The following is a 10,745-nucleotide window of genomic DNA, read 5'->3' as shown; positions in this document are numbered from 1 at the left end:
AAATTAAAGACAAATACAGTAATCAGCACTCTAACAGTGTGAATTTGACAAAGTACATATATGACGTCAAATTGGCCCGAGTTTTTCCAAGGCATTAGGAAGTCCTTGTTTGTGTTTGAACAGGCTGCACAATGTTGTGTGAGCCCAGTTGTGCAAGTGCACAGTTACACAGCATTGCCAGCACCCTTCCTTACAGACACAGGATGCTCTCGGCACTGGTAATGAGAGGCAGAAACACAGCTTTGTGGACAGGGATTTTATTTAGTTAATGCTCTCATCACTCTCTCTACTATACAGACTGTTACACAGTTTCTTATTTCAATAGAGCGAGGCTGGAATGGTCTTGATTACAGCAGCCTCCGATGAACTCTAGAAAAAGGAAGAGGCAGACAAATAGGTTATAATAATAATATTGTAACTCTTAGGTCCCTGAACCACCAGCCACTCTCTGTCTCTCCTCCTTAAAAAGACTCGCTTGTCACTTTTTGAACTCCATGCAGATCTGTTCTTGTTGCTGAAATGCTAATTTTTGTATCTTCAAAATCACCAGATTGTTAATGATAGGATGTGAAAAAAAACACCTATATATGTTTTTAAGATCCTATGCTAACTGATCTGTTGCTTTTGCACATTTCTCTGTTGCACTACAAACCCAGATGGATCAATTTTCAAGTATGGTAGAAATGTACTATCCTTCAGTTATTCAAGTACCAAAATGTGACCTTTTTATATATACAAAATGTAACATTGTATAATTACTTTTCAATCTGAAATACCATACAGTATGTATGGGTTATTGTTCCCAAATCAAGCACTATATCTGATATCAATAACAATAATTCAAGTATTTTCCTATGAGCTAAATAAGAATGTTTGTAGCATTACATTGTTCTTGACTTTACACAATAACTAATTTCAAACTCTGAACTTAAAACCTGCTATGCAGTTCATGGGTTTTTTTTACCAATACACCTCTTGCTGTGAAAATGAGAATTGTGGGTAATGGCTTGTTGTATATAGCTGTAGGAACCACTGTTAAAGTTGTCTGATGCTGATGGAGCTGTCATGGAACTTGTGTAAGTAAACTACATTCAATATTATTAATTAATAATACTTAGTAAATATTGAATTCGACTTACCTTACTTCCCTTTTTGATTTCCCATGAAACTGACAGGTTGGTAGGCCAGTGCACATACAGCTGAAACTGAAAAGAAGAGCATTTAAAGCAGATGAGGAGATGTTGTGCATAGAGTTACCAAATAGATACATAAACCACAGACTCGGCTTTTATTACTCTGTATTTCTCAGACATTGTATATATTTGTAGGGCAGCCTGTTATAAGAGCTCTTTATCATTTCTGTTTAAAATGTCATCTTCACATTTCCAGTAGTCATTTTGGACAAGTCTACATTGCTTTCTTCGTTAAATATTCCACTGTTAAGCAGTCTATGGTGGCCCAATACAAAGTTATTGATGATGAATTGTCATAGGTTTCACTTACTGCTGTAGAGCGCGGCAATGACGAACAGAATGATCATAGTCTTCATGGTGCCTCTGGGTTCAGTGTTGTCCTGCTGAGGAGCAGAGGGATTGTGTTTTAATAGTTTGCATGTTTAATTAACAAAGCAGCTGATTCATGGCCTGTTATCATAGTGTGATCATTTCATATATTTAAATGCTGTGTAGTTAGTCTATTGAGTGAATGGATGCTGATCTGTTAAGATGCATCCAAAATATTGCAATGGACAAATTGCCTTTCATTTCTCCTTAGTAATTGTTTTATTGGCCTAAGACCATTAGATGGAGTGTGGCTTGTTTGTCTTGGATCAATATCAGAGGAAGTAATAATTGCTGAATAAAGTCCTGCTTTCTAGTGACCCCTATACATATAACCCACAGCGGCCATCCTCTGAATCATCTGGGTAAATGACCACAATACCTTACTAATACAAACTCAGTTGATTGAAAATGTCGAGGCACAAAATATGTAAAATAATACAATTAAAAGTTAAATGCCACCTGTTCCTACAATTCAGAGCCCATGCACTACTAGGTTTTATGTAATTGTGATTTATGTAATCCTTGAATAGTATGCAGAAATGTATTACCTGTGTAGCTTCAGTTATGCAGACGTTCAATAGTGGGGAGGGCTGGCAGACTGTGTGGATTTGGGGACTTGGTTGCCAAGCTTCCAGGTTTTTGGTGGAGAAGTTCTGGTCCTGATATCCTCCTGGATTTCCACTCCAAATTGCTGGTCCCTAACCACGGCTTTTATATGTTTTAGACGAGTTTCTAATGTCTTTCCCTCCAAATTGCTGATTGGTTGGTTCAGGTGTCATACAATTTAAATATCCTATTGTTGGGTTTTCTGCCCGCCTCCACCCTAATAATGTGTATTGGAAAGTTGCCACCTCCATGAGTTTTAGATAGTTTCTCAAATTGTGTTTTACATGGATAATTGTCTGTGTATGAATGTGGTGTGGTTAGTATTCACATTTATGAGATCCTTAAGTTATCCCCTTTAATTTGATATTAAACAAGGTGGCATGTTTTGTCCTCATTGGAGTAAGAGCACTTGTTTCAATATAGGTTCTTGTGTACTGTTGGTCACCGATTTTTTGTATATAGCTGTGGGAAACCCTGAATCATTATGTTTAAGATATGGGCAAAGGGACTTCATTTCCCAAAGAAACCTCCAGGATTTAAAACACCCATTTTAACACACCAGGTCAGAGCTTCCCACATTTTCATAGCAAGAGACGTATTAGACTTGTATTTTGTATTTTGGAACAACTGGTTTACTGCTGGTCTGACCACCTTGATCAGCTCTTGCTGGTTTGTCCACCTTGTGACCTGCTCTTGCTGGTCTGACTAGCTCTTGCTGGTTTGACCACTTTGTGACCACCTTTTGACCAGAAACACACATACATATACTATAGATACTAAAGATATTTTTAGGTCTTCATTTCAAATTCTAAATATGAAATATTACTGATATGGACTGAAAAGCTAGAAAATGTATCAAAGATACAGCACAATTTGTATTGATTCATCCTACGGAGAAGTTATCAGGACCCTTAAAGATAAATGTAGTATTTACATGTGATATTTTATTTGAGTAGCTATGACATGCTTGATAAAAAAATAAAAAAACAATTGAAATACAAAAACAAATGTACAATAATTAGACCAGATATAAACGTCTATTACAAAAACAAACTACGTGAAATTGTAGGTAACAAGCAATAAAACCAATTCAAACATAAAAGCTCTGCCCAGTATGTTATAGTAACTTATATGGTGCAATGTAATACATTTAATTAAAAATAACAAGACCAGTCTTTGGTCCACAGTTATATTTTTTGTTAATGTCCATGTTTTGTTTTTGTAAGATATCTTGCAATTTTGGAAAATCTTGATTTTATTTCAGCCTCTTCAATGTTTTTCTTGCTGTGCCAATCTATGTAGCAGTCTGTTAATATCAGACGATGAATACAATTATATAAATAAGGAAGTAATCTTTATTTGAATGTAGGGCTGGGCGATATGGCCAAAAATGTTATCACGATCAAATATTTCATATCAGTCCATATCGATAATTTTCACGATGAATGTCAAATCATTATTCCTTTCAAGTTAAAAGGCTGATTTTTGCTCCTGAGTGAAAGTTGAAGAAACCAGACAGTTAATTGTGGTTTTAAACTATTCTTTATGGTCAGAACATGACAAACACTTGCCAAACAGTGGATCATTTCACAAATCTGAGGTTCAAAAAAATTATGATAAAAATAAACATAGAAATATGCATCAGTAAAATTAAGTAAAATCCATTTCAGTCCTTTTTCCTCAATAAAATAAATATCTGCAGTCTGATGTATAACAGCCCCGCGGAGACAATCAGCATCAAGGCGAACACAATTTAGTTAACGTGTGTCCTTTTACAAGTTAAATGAATGAATAAATACCTACAGCAGATCTGGGTTTCCCTCTAAAATATTAAGGACTGGTTCATGTTTTAGGGGGGCTTCAGCCCCGAATGTTTTATGAATGTCCCCTGATCTCAAATTATTTCTGCTGGCGGTGCTTTCTCTCACACATTCACACACAGTTGGTTCTTTTTGTCGAGATATTAAAATGATATTCGGAGCTGCACTCAAAAGCTGCAGCGCCGGCAAATATGACTGGCGAGCCGCTGGACTGGTTTATAAATGTGTCCATAAACGCCATGACTGAAGTGTGCACACTTTAAACCTGCTATATTGTATCTGGATTAATCGCGAAACGTGTGTATTGTGTTTCAACTGTGTCTTTCTTTTTCTCTCTGTGTCTCTGTGTCTCTGTGTGTGTGTGTGTGTGTGTGTGTGTGTGTCTTTCTCTGTGTGTCTCTGTGTGTGTGTGTGTGTCTCTTTCTCTGTGTCTCTCTGTGTGTGTCTCTCTCTCTCTCTGTGTGTATCTGTGTGTCTCTGTGTGTTTCTGTGTGTGTGTGTGTGTCTCTGTGTGTTTCTGTGTGTGTGTGTGTGTGTCTTTCTCTCTGTGTCTCTGTGTGTGTGTGTGTGTGTCTTTCTCTGTGTGTCTCTGTGTGTGTGTGTGTCTCTTTCTCTGTGTCTCTCTGTGTGTGTCTCTCTCTCTGTGTGTGTATCTGTGTGTCTCTGTGTGTTTCTGTGTGTGTGTGTCTTTCTCTCTGTGTCTCTGTGTGTGTGTGTGTCTTTCTCTCTGTGTGTCTCTGTGTGTGTGTGTGTGTGTGTGTGTCTCTTTCTCTGTGTCTCTCTCTCTGTGTCTCTGTGTGTATCTGTGTGTGTGTGTGTGTCTCTGTGTGTTTCTCTCTCTGTGTCTCTGTGTATCAGTAACTGTATCAGAAATACCAGTGCCTACAACACAAACAAGGGAGCAATACTATTGAATAAGTATGTAGAGCAGTACAATAAAGTACCATTACATTTAAAATAAAGTTTATTTTAAAGTACTACAGTAAGTTAATCCACTCATACTTAAAATTGCTCATGTGGAGAATGTAGGATTGAGGCGATTTGTCATAGGTGTGAATCTACACATCCTTTCAGGCGCCTCCCAGCTGTGTGCTGGTCTTTAGGAAATGCAGTTGCAAAGGAGGTGCTGTTTTTCACTTTTCACCAATGCATCATCATTATCATCCTGTCCATCTTGAAGCGGGGATGATCATGCATTTGCAAAAGCATTTGACATTGCATTTTCATTTTGGCCCAAATAATGCGTGCATAGATGGATAGATAGATTTGGGATTTTATCATCATATTCTGTTTTGCATTAACATTTGAACTAAGTTCTCTAGATGGGTCCTAGAAGCACTGATCTATGGAAGCATCTTGCACCAGTGCAGACTATTATATAACCATGTTTAGAAATATACAGTACTATGTATGTCATTAAAAAACTAAGTTATTAAAAACTAATCACTATTTTTATTTCTCATTTGATATTGTATTGTACACCATTTGCAGCAGCGTAAAAGACCTGGTAAATGACAGCATGACTGAAGGAGCACCAGAGGGGCAGGGCGCCGTGCTGCGTGCAGAGGAATCCCTGCACATTGTGGGCTCCGATGTGGACAGCAAGGAAGCATCACAGCTTGCTGGAAGCATCACATCCGCAGACTCTGGAGCTAATTATCTGGGAGATGGAGGTTCCCCAGGTGAGAGCGCCTGAATAGAGGCCAGACAGTCTGAGGCAGGCTAGCAGGGAAACCCCAGACCTTAAGTAGACCAGACTGAGCAAATTGGAGCGTCATATTTATTGGTTACGTTTAAGTAATTTGCCAGACTGTCTGTATTTCTCCAACCATTTCAGAGAATTTGCATCATCTCTATGGCAGCCTTGTTCATCAATCTTCCTGACAGTTTGCCTGGGCGAAGTGAGAGTGAAGGGCAGGGCCCGTGTGGACTTTCAGACATTTCGTTTCCTGTGTTTTTCTTTTGACATCAAACATTTCCTAAGTAATTGCATTTAATTAGGGTTAATTAAAACCTTGGGCGCAGGTATGGTTGTGCTTTCAGGATTTTAACTGAGATCAAGGTGTATTATTATCTTTCACGGGAGTTTGACAGATAATTATTGAAATCGGCACTGAGTGTGGTGTGGTCTGTGTGGAGCGTATAATGAGCATTTTTAATTATGTATTTATATATTTTAAACAGAATTCAGTGGGGCGGTTCATCGGAAGGTACCGGAGACACATTAGGTACCTAAAGCGGTGCTCGGGTGTTTCGAAAATCAACTTCTCAAGACTGCCTGACACCCAGGAGTTTCAGATGTGTCACATCGATGGTGGGTGGAGATTTGTGTGGTGAATGACCCCCATTGCGTCTGACTCTCTTACTCGACCCCTAGGAGGCATCCTGATCAGCCCTGTGTTGTGTGGCAACATCTACAGCTTAACAAAATAACTTATAATGAAAAGTGTCATATTTTTAGATGTGTTTCCTGTACAGAAATAGAAATAACACAGTGGCCACGGGAGACTGTAAAAATTGGATATTTAACACATTTCTAATGATAGTGTGAGTGACTTGATCGGTGGGTCCCAGTCATTCTGCTGTAGCCATTGCTGCTGAGACACCAGAGTTTGAATTCATTGCCGTTACGTTGCTGCCAAATCTATTGAAAATCTCTGACGGAGCCCAATGCCCCGTCTCTTGTTTCTCAACTGTCTGGTAATAACTTATTTTGTTTTGTTTTCTTGTTTCTCTTTGTCAGGTACCCAGGAGCAGGTGGAGGCAGCCCTCATGGTGATTCGCGAGCGATTTCCAGAGCTGGATACTGCCAACGTCTACACCCCTCCTCCGCTGCTGCCACTGCAATGACGTCCTCGGTGAGCACTTGCTTTGAGCGAAGTCATGGCCAGTCCCTGCCCTTAATCCACTCGGCAGCAATGTAAAGAACAAACTCCTGTTGATTTTGTCTTAAATGTAGGCCTACATATAAATTGTTTTTTCCATATTGGTATGCCAGATCAGTGACAAAATAGTAATGTATTTAATAGCCTACTAATCATCATAGCTAATACAAAAAACAGGCAATGGACTTATCCTCACAAAAACATTAGGCTTGTCTTGGGGGAATTGACCCACTGGTGTCACAGCCAAGAGCAGTGAAGCTGTGACTTTGTGAGAAGTATTTCATTATAGTTCAGAGAAAAGTTTGTCGTTGTCACTCGCAGAATGTCACATTGATGGGAGTCAGACAAGCTGGTTCTCGGGCGACTTTTGTTCAGAGTCACAAGAGACATTGTCTGCTCACAAATGTATGTCCAGCCAAAGAACCTGCGTGGGGTGTTCAATGAGGGAACCTGGTCTAATACAAGATACTCCAAGATAAATGAATAAATACTAATATTAGGCTTCATCAACCTACCTAACATAACAACAACAATAATGATAATAATAAAAATAATAATTAATCTGTCTTTCAGATAAATGTTCCTGAAGTGACATCCCGATGAAGCAGAAGTCTTATTGGACTGTACCGCGCCCCTGCCAGGTACACAATCGATGCTAAAACCCGGCATCTGCAATTCTTTTTTTGTTTGGTAATCAGGTGTGAAGACTCTGTATAGGAAGTTGAAGAAAGTGTTTTGTGATTATTATATAATGTTTTATATTAATACTAGCATTAGAAGTAGTTTTGTATACAGACTGAGCAGATTCGATTTAGCAGGACAAGTAAAGGGTCAACAAGGTCGATTTGTTAGAAACTCCTGTCAGTAATGAAAGATTAGACAGTGCCGAAATAGCCTACAGCTGTCTGCTGAGAATTTGTTTATGACTTAATCATTTCTCTAGATAGGCAGGAAATGTTTCTGTTAAAGAATGATTGACACTAGGTAAATGACGACCGTGGGATCGCATCTTCCTAGTGCACATCAAAGATGGACATCTGCTTTGGATCCATCACCTCTTCACGGGAGGACAGATCGTAAAACAGACCCGGACCTGTATCTTCTGATTGGATGAACGGCCATAAGATGTTACGTCATTTTTCCTATAAAGTTGTACTCATGTTTGTAAACATTAAGTCTCACTGAAGGAATTATTTCTGACGTGGAGCTTCCAAGCCGGCTTGATTAAAGTTCTATTTGCTTTATCTCCGTGACTTCTCCACTTATTTCCAACACGGTTCTACAAGGTGTGTGCGAAGGAATCCAGTGCAGCAGCCGCTTCTCATGTGTTCTCGCCCTCTGTCTGGATTGAAGTCATTTCACACTTGTTACCTGACACAGCAATACAGCCAATGAATAGAGCGCATAATAAAACCTACTTTCCTTTGTTCTAGGAGAGCATCCGTATTCTAAGGGGCAATATTGGCATGAGAAGAAATTAACTACCAGCAGGTAAAAAAATGAATCATTTTATATATATATATATTTTGCAGGAATATAGTTGTGTACAGACACAAAAAAATCTTAAATAAAGGTGTGCTCATTCTAGAGATCTACTGATCTCTTGGTCTGGTGGCTCATTCGTGAGACAGCCATGGGTTCCCTCTGGAGACCCCCCCGAGATCCATGTCTGAAATCTCCTCATCTCTGGAGGACTTCACTCAATCTGAAGCCACACATTGTTTCCAGTGAATTGTGTCTAGAGCCTATGTGATGTGAAGCTCTGCTCCACTACAGGCAGTTTGTTCGGCTTTTATTCAGCCTTTGCTTTCCAATCCTGCATTTAACTTGTGTATTGATAACAAAGTAGGCTTGACTTACAGCATGTCATTGTTTTAAAGGGAAACCCCCTCTATAAATCCCATCAGTCTTTTTCCGCTCCCCCAATCAGGTCACAGAGTATGACAAGCACACTAGAGGTGTGCTGAGCAATTATTTAAATAATCGACACACATACGATTAATAATTACGATTCATCGATTAATCTGTTAATTCCAATTAATTATATTTTTTGCATATAATAATGCAGAAAAGGCACGCCCCCTATATAGTAGATGATATTCTGTAACATTATCTTGAGTACTGGTTCATTTGTCTTACTTTTTTGATGGTCTCTATCTAAAATAGCAAGTCTCACTCAGACAACACAACATTTTTTTTTTTCTTTCTTCAGTTTTATTAAATCAGAAAATGCTTTGTCACATAAATAACTACAGTACAAAATGTACTCCTGAATTTTTGGAAGGCAATTGTAAAACTTAATTGTCACTTCAACCTACAGCTCTGGAAAAAATTAAGAGACCACTCCAAGTTCAGAAATCAATGTTAATTTTACAAAGCTGTACTTGGAATTTTTGCTGTTTGCTGAACAAGTGGAGCAAAATTATTTTAAAGTCAACTCATTAACCTTTAAAGTCAATAACTTATTTTCAAAAATAGTTAACAGACACTATTCACTTAAAAGTCTATAGTACTCTGAGGTCCTCCCCCCATTTTCGCCTGATTTTACAATTTTTACATATTTTTACTTATAACTCTGTAACTACAGGGGCTAGAGGCAAGTGTCTTATATGGAAACACTCAGTACAAACTGGAGAAAATAACATAAATCATTGTGTTTGCCCTACCAGAGTTAATAAAGACATCAAGAAAGTTAAGAAAAACAAAAGCGCTTATAAGAAAAAAGTGAATTTATGGTCAATATAACACTTTTTTTAGTGCTTCCAGGCAGACTTTTGACACTGTACAGTGACACTTCAAAGTCTTATGAACTTGTGTAAAAAATAACTACTCAAATCTGACCTCCAGAACAGAAATTACAGCCATTTATATTAGACTACCAACAGCCAGAATAACTATATACAAGTAAAGAAGAATACTAAACAGGGAAACAGAATTCCAAACATCTGGCTTTTGAATATTGTCACTTTAGGTATTATATAGACACAGGCTATTCTTTACTGTTGTTGTAGTAACTCATTCCAGCCACAAAGCTGCCATGGCATGTTATTCTTTTACAGGGCTTATACAGAATATACTGTCAGTGGCTATTATAGTTTTGTAAACAGACTCAGCATCTATGATTTGTTTCTGAAGGGTAATGTGTTTTATTTTTTGTGTCTGATTCCATTTTTCTACTTTGTATTTGGTTTTCCTGCTGTATTGTGTCTTTTTGCTCTGTCTGAGAATTGCGTCTATCCTATTCTGTAAGCGCCCTGCTTCCACATGTGCAGTCTGTGAGCTCTCACACAAACACACAGCTCAGCGCAGCCTGGCCTACTTGTGGACAGGATTCGGGTAACAGTGCATGGAATGCAGCCCCCCTCTCCCCTCACCAGAAAACCATACTTGTTTCTTAAAGGGCCGGTATCTCAGCACTGCTTATACGGAAATGGCCGTAACTAGGCTCATTCGAAAGCTAGACCTGCAGTTTTTGGGAGTGACAGCTTTGAGCACCTATGGGAGACAGGATTAGAGTAATATGACGTAGAACGCTCGGCCTGCCCTCTGGGATGTTTTGCAAAGGGCGGACCCCAGAGAGTTTTAAACCCCCCAAAAAAATGCCATCTTCATTTTTATTTCATATTTTACTAATACATCACCTTAACTCTCAACCAAATCAGTAATAGCCATCTACTGTTCAGTATTCCTGCCTAGATCAGACAAGTGAACAGCTGATCTGAATTATTATTTAAGAACCCACCTGACTGAATGTAGCTGCTCACCTAAAGGATTATTAGGAACACCTGTTCAATTTCTCATTAATGCAATTATCTAACCAACCAATCACATGGCAGTTGCTTCAATGCATTTAGGGGTGCGGTCCTGGTCAA

The 10,745-nt window shown here is 38.7% G+C and overlaps 1 long non-coding RNA gene across 1 annotated transcript; it reads right to left on the bottom strand.

The window, feature by feature from the left end:
• Positions 1 to 241: 241 nt before the first annotated feature.
• On the bottom strand, positions 242 to 2,264 carry LOC136771553 (uncharacterized). Its single transcript, XR_010822341.1, has 4 exons — positions 2,111 to 2,264; positions 1,504 to 1,576; positions 1,140 to 1,205; positions 242 to 369 (listed from the first exon to the last, which is right to left on the bottom strand). It is a non-coding gene; the product is annotated as an uncharacterized LOC136771553 (long non-coding RNA).
• Positions 2,265 to 10,745: the final 8,481 nt, after the last annotated feature.

This window comes from Amia ocellicauda, chromosome 15 (assembly GCF_036373705.1).
Source record: "Amia ocellicauda isolate fAmiCal2 chromosome 15, fAmiCal2.hap1, whole genome shotgun sequence".
In the NCBI taxonomy this organism is placed as follows: Eukaryota; Metazoa; Chordata; class Actinopteri; order Amiiformes; family Amiidae; genus Amia; species Amia ocellicauda.
The sequence above is the reverse complement of the archived record's forward strand: the minus strand, read 5'-3'. Positions and strand labels throughout refer to the sequence as shown.